Source organism: Eschscholzia californica, unplaced genomic scaffold, assembly GCF_041429995.1.
Source record: "Eschscholzia californica isolate CP2 unplaced genomic scaffold, dmEscCali1.0.p SCAF_216, whole genome shotgun sequence".
Lineage (NCBI taxonomy): Eukaryota > Viridiplantae > Streptophyta > Magnoliopsida > Ranunculales > Papaveraceae > Eschscholzia > Eschscholzia californica.
In genome coordinates this window covers 26,437-35,955 of record NW_028238328.1, presented here as the reverse complement: position 1 = coordinate 35,955, position 9,519 = coordinate 26,437, and the positions used below count along the sequence as shown (strand labels likewise).

Sequence of the window (9,519 nt, the reverse complement as noted above, 5' to 3'; positions counted from 1 at the left end):
TTTTTTAGGAAATCCGACGGTCCTAACCCGCCTTTGGCAGGTTATTTACTTCCCCCTCTCTCCGACGGGACGATGAAAAAAAAATTAAGGAGCAAAAAGGGATGCAACACGAGGACTTCCCAGGAGGTCACCCATCCTAGTACTACTCTCGCCCAAGCACGCTTAACTTCGGAGTTCTGATGGGATCCGGTGGATTAGTGCTGGTATGATCGCATCCGTTAGTATTTCACACTGATTACTACTTGTTCTCATCGGCGGGCTCCTATTTCTCATTTTTACGCACTCTGTAGTGATACGATGTAAGAATAAACACTCCTTCTCCCCGGTTTGTTTGACCTTTTGGGAGATCCAAGTTATTAAGCATTTTCATTTATTATTCGCTAACTAAAAGAATTTCCCTAAATTACCCATATTGAATTTAGAGTCCTTAAATAAATAATATAAGGGTCCGATATTTTCCTCGACTTTAACAAAATTCTGAAAAATGGACGGATGATGCGGAAAACAACATTTTTTAGGAAATCCGACGGTCCTAACCCGCCTTTGGCAGGTTATTTACTTCCCCCTCTCTCCGACGGGACGATGAAAAAAAAATTAAGGAGCAAAAAGGGATGCAACACGAGGACTTCCCAGGAGGTCACCCATCCTAGTACTACTCTCGCCCAAGCACGCTTAACTTCGGAGTTCTGATGGGATCCGGTGGATTAGTGCTGGTATGATCGCATCCGTTAGTATTTCACACTGATTACTACTTGTTCTCATCGGCGGGCTCCTATTTCTCATTTTTACGCACTCTGTAGTGATACGATGTAAGAATAAACACTCCTTCTCCCCGGTTTGTTTGACCTTTTGGGAGATCCAAGTTATTAAGCATTTTCATTTATTATTCGCTAACTAAAAGAATTTCCCTAAATTACCCATATTGAATTTAGAGTCCTTAAATAAATAATATAAGGGTCCGATATTTTCCTCGACTTTAACAAAATTCTGAAAAATGGACGGATGATGCGGAAAACAACATTTTTTAGGAAATCCGACGGTCCTAACCCGCCTTTGGCAGGTTATTTACTTCCCCCTCTCTCCGACGGGACGATGAAAAAAAAATTAAGGAGCAAAAAGGGATGCAACACGAGGACTTCCCAGGAGGTCACCCATCCTAGTACTACTCTCGCCCAAGCACGCTTAACTTCGGAGTTCTGATGGGATCCGGTGGATTAGTGCTGGTATGATCGCATCCGTTAGTATTTCACACTGATTACTACTTGTTCTCATCGGCGGGCTCCTATTTCTCATTTTTACGCACTCTGTAGTGATACGATGTAAGAATAAACACTCCTTCTCCCCGGTTTGTTTGACCTTTTGGGAGATCCAAGTTATTAAGCATTTTCATTTATTATTCGCTAACTAAAAGAATTTCCCTAAATTACCCATATTGAATTTAGAGTCCTTAAATAAATAATATAAGGGTCCGATATTTTCCTCGACTTTAACAAAATTCTGAAAAATGGACGGATGATGCGGAAAACAACATTTTTTAGGAAATCCGACGGTCCTAACCCGCCTTTGGCAGGTTATTTACTTCCCCCTCTCTCCGACGGGACGATGAAAAAAAAATTAAGGAGCAAAAAGGGATGCAACACGAGGACTTCCCAGGAGGTCACCCATCCTAGTACTACTCTCGCCCAAGCACGCTTAACTTCGGAGTTCTGATGGGATCCGGTGGATTAGTGCTGGTATGATCGCATCCGTTAGTATTTCACACTGATTACTACTTGTTCTCATCGGCGGGCTCCTATTTCTCATTTTTACGCACTCTGTAGTGATACGATGTAAGAATAAACACTCCTTCTCCCCGGTTTGTTTGACCTTTTGGGAGATCCAAGTTATTAAGCATTTTCATTTATTATTCGCTAACTAAAAGAATTTCCCTAAATTACCCATATTGAATTTAGAGTCCTTAAATAAATAATATAAGGGTCCGATATTTTCCTCGACTTTAACAAAATTCTGAAAAATGGACGGATGATGCGGAAAACAACATTTTTTAGGAAATCCGACGGTCCTAACCCGCCTTTGGCAGGTTATTTACTTCCCCCTCTCTCCGACGGGACGATGAAAAAAAAATTAAGGAGCAAAAAGGGATGCAACACGAGGACTTCCCAGGAGGTCACCCATCCTAGTACTACTCTCGCCCAAGCACGCTTAACTTCGGAGTTCTGATGGGATCCGGTGGATTAGTGCTGGTATGATCGCATCCGTTAGTATTTCACACTGATTACTACTTGTTCTCATCGGCGGGCTCCTATTTCTCATTTTTACGCACTCTGTAGTGATACGATGTAAGAATAAACACTCCTTCTCCCCGGTTTGTTTGACCTTTTGGGAGATCCAAGTTATTAAGCATTTTCATTTATTATTCGCTAACTAAAAGAATTTCCCTAAATTACCCATATTGAATTTAGAGTCCTTAAATAAATAATATAAGGGTCCGATATTTTCCTCGACTTTAACAAAATTCTGAAAAATGGACGGATGATGCGGAAAACAACATTTTTTAGGAAATCCGACGGTCCTAACCCGCCTTTGGCAGGTTATTTACTTCCCCCTCTCTCCGACGGGACGATGAAAAAAAAATTAAGGAGCAAAAAGGGATGCAACACGAGGACTTCCCAGGAGGTCACCCATCCTAGTACTACTCTCGCCCAAGCACGCTTAACTTCGGAGTTCTGATGGGATCCGGTGGATTAGTGCTGGTATGATCGCATCCGTTAGTATTTCACACTGATTACTACTTGTTCTCATCGGCGGGCTCCTATTTCTCATTTTTACGCACTCTGTAGTGATACGATGTAAGAATAAACACTCCTTCTCCCCGGTTTGTTTGACCTTTTGGGAGATCCAAGTTATTAAGCATTTTCATTTATTATTCGCTAACTAAAAGAATTTCCCTAAATTACCCATATTGAATTTAGAGTCCTTAAATAAATAATATAAGGGTCCGATATTTTCCTCGACTTTAACAAAATTCTGAAAAATGGACGGATGATGCGGAAAACAACATTTTTTAGGAAATCCGACGGTCCTAACCCGCCTTTGGCAGGTTATTTACTTCCCCCTCTCTCCGACGGGACGATGAAAAAAAAATTAAGGAGCAAAAAGGGATGCAACACGAGGACTTCCCAGGAGGTCACCCATCCTAGTACTACTCTCGCCCAAGCACGCTTAACTTCGGAGTTCTGATGGGATCCGGTGGATTAGTGCTGGTATGATCGCATCCGTTAGTATTTCACACTGATTACTACTTGTTCTCATCGGCGGGCTCCTATTTCTCATTTTTACGCACTCTGTAGTGATACGATGTAAGAATAAACACTCCTTCTCCCCGGTTTGTTTGACCTTTTGGGAGATCCAAGTTATTAAGCATTTTCATTTATTATTCGCTAACTAAAAGAATTTCCCTAAATTACCCATATTGAATTTAGAGTCCTTAAATAAATAATATAAGGGTCCGATATTTTCCTCGACTTTAACAAAATTCTGAAAAATGGACGGATGATGCGGAAAACAACATTTTTTAGGAAATCCGACGGTCCTAACCCGCCTTTGGCAGGTTATTTACTTCCCCCTCTCTCCGACGGGACGATGAAAAAAAAATTAAGGAGCAAAAAGGGATGCAACACGAGGACTTCCCAGGAGGTCACCCATCCTAGTACTACTCTCGCCCAAGCACGCTTAACTTCGGAGTTCTGATGGGATCCGGTGGATTAGTGCTGGTATGATCGCATCCGTTAGTATTTCACACTGATTACTACTTGTTCTCATCGGCGGGCTCCTATTTCTCATTTTTACGCACTCTGTAGTGATACGATGTAAGAATAAACACTCCTTCTCCCCGGTTTGTTTGACCTTTTGGGAGATCCAAGTTATTAAGCATTTTCATTTATTATTCGCTAACTAAAAGAATTTCCCTAAATTACCCATATTGAATTTAGAGTCCTTAAATAAATAATATAAGGGTCCGATATTTTCCTCGACTTTAACAAAATTCTGAAAAATGGACGGATGATGCGGAAAACAACATTTTTTAGGAAATCCGACGGTCCTAACCCGCCTTTGGCAGGTTATTTACTTCCCCCTCTCTCCGACGGGACGATGAAAAAAAAATTAAGGAGCAAAAAGGGATGCAACACGAGGACTTCCCAGGAGGTCACCCATCCTAGTACTACTCTCGCCCAAGCACGCTTAACTTCGGAGTTCTGATGGGATCCGGTGGATTAGTGCTGGTATGATCGCATCCGTTAGTATTTCACACTGATTACTACTTGTTCTCATCGGCGGGCTCCTATTTCTCATTTTTACGCACTCTGTAGTGATACGATGTAAGAATAAACACTCCTTCTCCCCGGTTTGTTTGACCTTTTGGGAGATCCAAGTTATTAAGCATTTTCATTTATTATTCGCTAACTAAAAGAATTTCCCTAAATTACCCATATTGAATTTAGAGTCCTTAAATAAATAATATAAGGGTCCGATATTTTCCTCGACTTTAACAAAATTCTGAAAAATGGACGGATGATGCGGAAAACAACATTTTTTAGGAAATCCGACGGTCCTAACCCGCCTTTGGCAGGTTATTTACTTCCCCCTCTCTCCGACGGGACGATGAAAAAAAAATTAAGGAGCAAAAAGGGATGCAACACGAGGACTTCCCAGGAGGTCACCCATCCTAGTACTACTCTCGCCCAAGCACGCTTAACTTCGGAGTTCTGATGGGATCCGGTGGATTAGTGCTGGTATGATCGCATCCGTTAGTATTTCACACTGATTACTACTTGTTCTCAATCGGCGGGCTCCTATTTCTCATTTTTACGCACTCTGTAGTGATACGATGTAAGAATAAACACTCCTTCTCCCCGGTTTGTTTGACCTTTTGGGAGATCCAAGTTATTAAGCATTTTCATTTATTATTCGCTAACTAAAAGAATTTCCCTAAATTACCCATATTGAATTTAGAGTCCTTAAATAAATAATATAAGGGTCCGATATTTTCCTCGACTTTAACAAAATTCTGAAAAATGGACGGATGATGCGGAAAACAACATTTTTTAGGAAATCCGACGGTCCTAACCCGCCTTTGGCAGGTTATTTACTTCCCCCTCTCTCCGACGGGACGATGAAAAAAAAATTAAGGAGCAAAAAGGGATGCAACACGAGGACTTCCCAGGAGGTCACCCATCCTAGTACTACTCTCGCCCAAGCACGCTTAACTTCGGAGTTCTGATGGGATCCGGTGGATTAGTGCTGGTATGATCGCATCCGTTAGTATTTCACACTGATTACTACTTGTTCTCATCGGCGGGCTCCTATTTCTCATTTTTACGCACTCTGTAGTGATACGATGTAAGAATAAACACTCCTTCTCCCCGGTTTGTTTGACCTTTTGGGAGATCCAAGTTATTAAGCATTTTCATTTATTATTCGCTAACTAAAAGAATTTCCCTAAATTACCCATATTGAATTTAGAGTCCTTAAATAAATAATATAAGGGTCCGATATTTTCCTCGACTTTAACAAAATTCTGAAAAATGGACGGATGATGCGGAAAACAACATTTTTTAGGAAATCCGACGGTCCTAACCCGCCTTTGGCAGGTTATTTACTTCCCCCTCTCTCCGACGGGACGATGAAAAAAAATTAAGGAGCAAAAAGGGATGCAACACGAGGACTTCCCAGGAGGTCACCCATCCTAGTACTACTCTCGCCCAAGCACGCTTAACTTCGGAGTTCTGATGGGATCCGGTGGATTAGTGCTGGTATGATCGCATCCGTTAGTATTTCACACTGATTACTACTTGTTCTCATCGGCGGGCTCCTATTTCTCATTTTTACGCACTCTGTAGTGATACGATGTAAGAATAAACACTCCTTCTCCCCGGTTTGTTTGACCTTTTGGGAGATCCAAGTTATTAAGCATTTTCATTTATTATTCGCTAACTAAAAGAATTTCCCTAAATTACCCATATTGAATTTAGAGTCCTTAAATAAATAATATAAGGGTCCGATATTTTCCTCGACTTTAACAAAATTCTGAAAAATGGACGGATGATGCGGAAAACAACATTTTTTAGGAAATCCGACGGTCCTAACCCGCCTTTGGCAGGTTATTTACTTCCCCCTCTCTCCGACGGGACGATGAAAAAAAAATTAAGGAGCAAAAAGGGATGCAACACGAGGACTTCCCAGGAGGTCACCCATCCTAGTACTACTCTCGCCCAAGCACGCTTAACTTCGGAGTTCTGATGGGATCCGGTGGATTAGTGCTGGTATGATCGCATCCGTTAGTATTTCACACTGATTACTACTTGTTCTCATCGGCGGGCTCCTATTTCTCATTTTTACGCACTCTGTAGTGATACGATGTAAGAATAAACACTCCTTCTCCCCGGTTTGTTTGACCTTTTGGGAGATCCAAGTTATTAAGCATTTTCATTTATTATTCGCTAACTAAAAGAATTTCCCTAAATTACCCATATTGAATTTAGAGTCCTTAAATAAATAATATAAGGGTCCGATATTTTCCTCGACTTTAACAAAATTCTGAAAAATGGACGGATGATGCGGAAAACAACATTTTTTAGGAAATCCGACGGTCCTAACCCGCCTTTGGCAGGTTATTTACTTCCCCCTCTCTCCGACGGGACGATGAAAAAAAAATTAAGGAGCAAAAAGGGATGCAACACGAGGACTTCCCAGGAGGTCACCCATCCTAGTACTACTCTCGCCCAAGCACGCTTAACTTCGGAGTTCTGATGGGATCCGGTGGATTAGTGCTGGTATGATCGCATCCGTTAGTATTTCACACTGATTACTACTTGTTCTCATCGGCGGGCTCCTATTTCTCATTTTTACGCACTCTGTAGTGATACGATGTAAGAATAAACACTCCTTCTCCCCGGTTTGTTTGACCTTTTGGGAGATCCAAGTTATTAAGCATTTTCATTTATTATTCGCTAACTAAAAGAATTTCCCTAAATTACCCATATTGAATTTAGAGTCCTTAAATAAATAATATAAGGGTCCGATATTTTCCTCGACTTTAACAAAATTCTGAAAAATGGACGGATGATGCGGAAAACAACATTTTTTAGGAAATCCGACGGTCCTAACCCGCCTTTGGCAGGTTATTTACTTCCCCCTCTCTCCGACGGGACGATGAAAAAAAAATTAAGGAGCAAAAAGGGATGCAACACGAGGACTTCCCAGGAGGTCACCCATCCTAGTACTACTCTCGCCCAAGCACGCTTAACTTCGGAGTTCTGATGGGATCCGGTGGATTAGTGCTGGTATGATCGCATCCGTTAGTATTTCACACTGATTACTACTTGTTCTCATCGGCGGGCTCCTATTTCTCATTTTTACGCACTCTGTAGTGATACGATGTAAGAATAAACACTCCTTCTCCCCGGTTTGTTTGACCTTTTGGGAGATCCAAGTTATTAAGCATTTTCATTTATTATTCGCTAACTAAAAGAATTTCCCTAAATTACCCATATTGAATTTAGAGTCCTTAAATAAATAATATAAGGGTCCGATATTTTCCTCGACTTTAACAAAATTCTGAAAAATGGACGGATGATGCGGAAAACAACATTTTTTAGGAAATCCGACGGTCCTAACCCGCCTTTGGCAGGTTATTTACTTCCCCCTCTCTCCGACGGGACGATGAAAAAAAAATTAAGGAGCAAAAAGGGATGCAACACGAGGACTTCCCAGGAGGTCACCCATCCTAGTACTACTCTCGCCCAAGCACGCTTAACTTCGGAGTTCTGATGGGATCCGGTGGATTAGTGCTGGTATGATCGCATCCGTTAGTATTTCACACTGATTACTACTTGTTCTCATCGGCGGGCTCCTATTTCTCATTTTTACGCACTCTGTAGTGATACGATGTAAGAATAAACACTCCTTCTCCCCGGTTTGTTTGACCTTTTGGGAGATCCAAGTTATTAAGCATTTTCATTTATTATTCGCTAACTAAAAGAATTTCCCTAAATTACCCATATTGAATTTAGAGTCCTTAAATAAATAATATAAGGGTCCGATATTTTCCTCGACTTTAACAAAATTCTGAAAAATGGACGGATGATGCGGAAAACAACATTTTTTAGGAAATCCGACGGTCCTAACCCGCCTTTGGCAGGTTATTTACTTCCCCCTCTCTCCGACGGGACGATGAAAAAAAAATTAAGGAGCAAAAAGGGATGCAACACGAGGACTTCCCAGGAGGTCACCCATCCTAGTACTACTCTCGCCCAAGCACGCTTAACTTCGGAGTTCTGATGGGATCCGGTGGATTAGTGCTGGTATGATCGCATCCGTTAGTATTTCACACTGATTACTACTTGTTCTCATCGGCGGGCTCCTATTTCTCATTTTTACGCACTCTGTAGTGATACGATGTAAGAATAAACACTCCTTCTCCCCGGTTTGTTTGACCTTTTGGGAGATCCAAGTTATTAAGCATTTTCATTTATTATTCGCTAACTAAAAGAATTTCCCTAAATTACCCATATTGAATTTAGAGTCCTTAAATAAATAATATAAGGGTCCGATATTTTCCTCGACTTTAACAAAATTCTGAAAAATGGACGGATGATGCGGAAAACAACATTTTTTAGGAAATCCGACGGTCCTAACCCGCCTTTGGCAGGTTATTTACTTCCCCCTCTCTCCGACGGGACGATGAAAAAAAAATTAAGGAGCAAAAAGGGATGCAACACGAGGACTTCCCAGGAGGTCACCCATCCTAGTACTACTCTCGCCCAAGCACGCTTAACTTCGGAGTTCTGATGGGATCCGGTGGATTAGTGCTGGTATGATCGCATCCGTTAGTATTTCACACTGATTACTACTTGTTCTCATCGGCGGGCTCCTATTTCTCATTTTTACGCACTCTGTAGTGATACGATGTAAGAATAAACACTCCTTCTCCCCGGTTTGTTTGACCTTTTGGGAGATCCAAGTTATTAAGCATTTTCATTTATTATTCGCTAACTAAAAGAATTTCCCTAAATTACCCATATTGAATTTAGAGTCCTTAAATAAATAATATAAGGGTCCGATATTTTCCTCGACTTTAACAAAATTCTGAAAAATGGACGGATGATGCGGAAAACAACATTTTTTAGGAAATCCGACGGTCCTAACCCGCCTTTGGCAGGTTATTTACTTCCCCCTCTCTCCGACGGGACGATGAAAAAAAAATTAAGGAGCAAAAAGGGATGCAACACGAGGACTTCCCAGGAGGTCACCCATCCTAGTACTACTCTCGCCCAAGCACGCTTAACTTCGGAGTTCTGATGGGATCCGGTGGATTAGTGCTGGTATGATCGCATCCGTTAGTATTTCACACTGATTACTACTTGTTCTCATCGGCGGGCTCCTATTTCTCATTTTTACGCACTCTGTAGTGATACGATGTAAGAATAAACACTCCTTCTCCCCGGTTTGTTTGACCTT

At 41.4% G+C, this 9,519-nt stretch overlaps 19 non-coding genes across 19 annotated transcripts; all 19 read right to left on the bottom strand.

Moving 5' to 3' along the window:
* Positions 1 to 98: 98 nt before the first annotated feature.
* Positions 99 to 217, bottom strand: LOC147554596 (5S ribosomal RNA). The gene has a single exon (XR_015235759.1). It is a non-coding gene; the product is annotated as a 5S ribosomal RNA (ribosomal RNA).
* A 391-nt stretch (positions 218 to 608) lies between these two features.
* LOC147554595 (5S ribosomal RNA) lies at positions 609 to 727 on the bottom strand. The gene has a single exon (XR_015235758.1). It is a non-coding gene; the product is annotated as a 5S ribosomal RNA (ribosomal RNA).
* Positions 728 to 1,118: 391 nt separating this feature from the next.
* Positions 1,119 to 1,237, bottom strand: LOC147554594 (5S ribosomal RNA). Its single transcript, XR_015235757.1, has one exon. It is a non-coding gene; the product is annotated as a 5S ribosomal RNA (ribosomal RNA).
* A 391-nt stretch (positions 1,238 to 1,628) lies between these two features.
* Positions 1,629 to 1,747, bottom strand: LOC147554593 (5S ribosomal RNA). Its single transcript, XR_015235756.1, has one exon. It is a non-coding gene; the product is annotated as a 5S ribosomal RNA (ribosomal RNA).
* Positions 1,748 to 2,138: 391 nt separating this feature from the next.
* Positions 2,139 to 2,257, bottom strand: LOC147554592 (5S ribosomal RNA). Its single transcript, XR_015235755.1, has one exon. It is a non-coding gene; the product is annotated as a 5S ribosomal RNA (ribosomal RNA).
* Positions 2,258 to 2,648: 391 nt separating this feature from the next.
* Positions 2,649 to 2,767, bottom strand: LOC147554591 (5S ribosomal RNA). The gene has a single exon (XR_015235753.1). It is a non-coding gene; the product is annotated as a 5S ribosomal RNA (ribosomal RNA).
* A 391-nt stretch (positions 2,768 to 3,158) lies between these two features.
* On the bottom strand, positions 3,159 to 3,277 carry LOC147554590 (5S ribosomal RNA). The gene has a single exon (XR_015235752.1). It is a non-coding gene; the product is annotated as a 5S ribosomal RNA (ribosomal RNA).
* Positions 3,278 to 3,668: 391 nt separating this feature from the next.
* Positions 3,669 to 3,787, bottom strand: LOC147554589 (5S ribosomal RNA). Its single transcript, XR_015235751.1, has one exon. It is a non-coding gene; the product is annotated as a 5S ribosomal RNA (ribosomal RNA).
* A 391-nt stretch (positions 3,788 to 4,178) lies between these two features.
* Positions 4,179 to 4,297, bottom strand: LOC147554588 (5S ribosomal RNA). The gene has a single exon (XR_015235750.1). It is a non-coding gene; the product is annotated as a 5S ribosomal RNA (ribosomal RNA).
* A 391-nt stretch (positions 4,298 to 4,688) lies between these two features.
* LOC147554587 (5S ribosomal RNA) lies at positions 4,689 to 4,807 on the bottom strand. The gene has a single exon (XR_015235749.1). It is a non-coding gene; the product is annotated as a 5S ribosomal RNA (ribosomal RNA).
* Positions 4,808 to 5,199: 392 nt separating this feature from the next.
* LOC147554586 (5S ribosomal RNA) lies at positions 5,200 to 5,318 on the bottom strand. The gene has a single exon (XR_015235748.1). It is a non-coding gene; the product is annotated as a 5S ribosomal RNA (ribosomal RNA).
* Positions 5,319 to 5,708: 390 nt separating this feature from the next.
* Positions 5,709 to 5,827, bottom strand: LOC147554585 (5S ribosomal RNA). Its single transcript, XR_015235747.1, has one exon. It is a non-coding gene; the product is annotated as a 5S ribosomal RNA (ribosomal RNA).
* A 391-nt stretch (positions 5,828 to 6,218) lies between these two features.
* On the bottom strand, positions 6,219 to 6,337 carry LOC147554584 (5S ribosomal RNA). The gene has a single exon (XR_015235746.1). It is a non-coding gene; the product is annotated as a 5S ribosomal RNA (ribosomal RNA).
* Positions 6,338 to 6,728: 391 nt separating this feature from the next.
* Positions 6,729 to 6,847, bottom strand: LOC147554583 (5S ribosomal RNA). Its single transcript, XR_015235745.1, has one exon. It is a non-coding gene; the product is annotated as a 5S ribosomal RNA (ribosomal RNA).
* A 391-nt stretch (positions 6,848 to 7,238) lies between these two features.
* Positions 7,239 to 7,357, bottom strand: LOC147554582 (5S ribosomal RNA). The gene has a single exon (XR_015235744.1). It is a non-coding gene; the product is annotated as a 5S ribosomal RNA (ribosomal RNA).
* A 391-nt stretch (positions 7,358 to 7,748) lies between these two features.
* Positions 7,749 to 7,867, bottom strand: LOC147554581 (5S ribosomal RNA). Its single transcript, XR_015235742.1, has one exon. It is a non-coding gene; the product is annotated as a 5S ribosomal RNA (ribosomal RNA).
* A 391-nt stretch (positions 7,868 to 8,258) lies between these two features.
* LOC147554580 (5S ribosomal RNA) lies at positions 8,259 to 8,377 on the bottom strand. Its single transcript, XR_015235741.1, has one exon. It is a non-coding gene; the product is annotated as a 5S ribosomal RNA (ribosomal RNA).
* Positions 8,378 to 8,768: 391 nt separating this feature from the next.
* Positions 8,769 to 8,887, bottom strand: LOC147554579 (5S ribosomal RNA). The gene has a single exon (XR_015235740.1). It is a non-coding gene; the product is annotated as a 5S ribosomal RNA (ribosomal RNA).
* Positions 8,888 to 9,278: 391 nt separating this feature from the next.
* LOC147554578 (5S ribosomal RNA) lies at positions 9,279 to 9,397 on the bottom strand. The gene has a single exon (XR_015235739.1). It is a non-coding gene; the product is annotated as a 5S ribosomal RNA (ribosomal RNA).
* Positions 9,398 to 9,519: the final 122 nt, after the last annotated feature.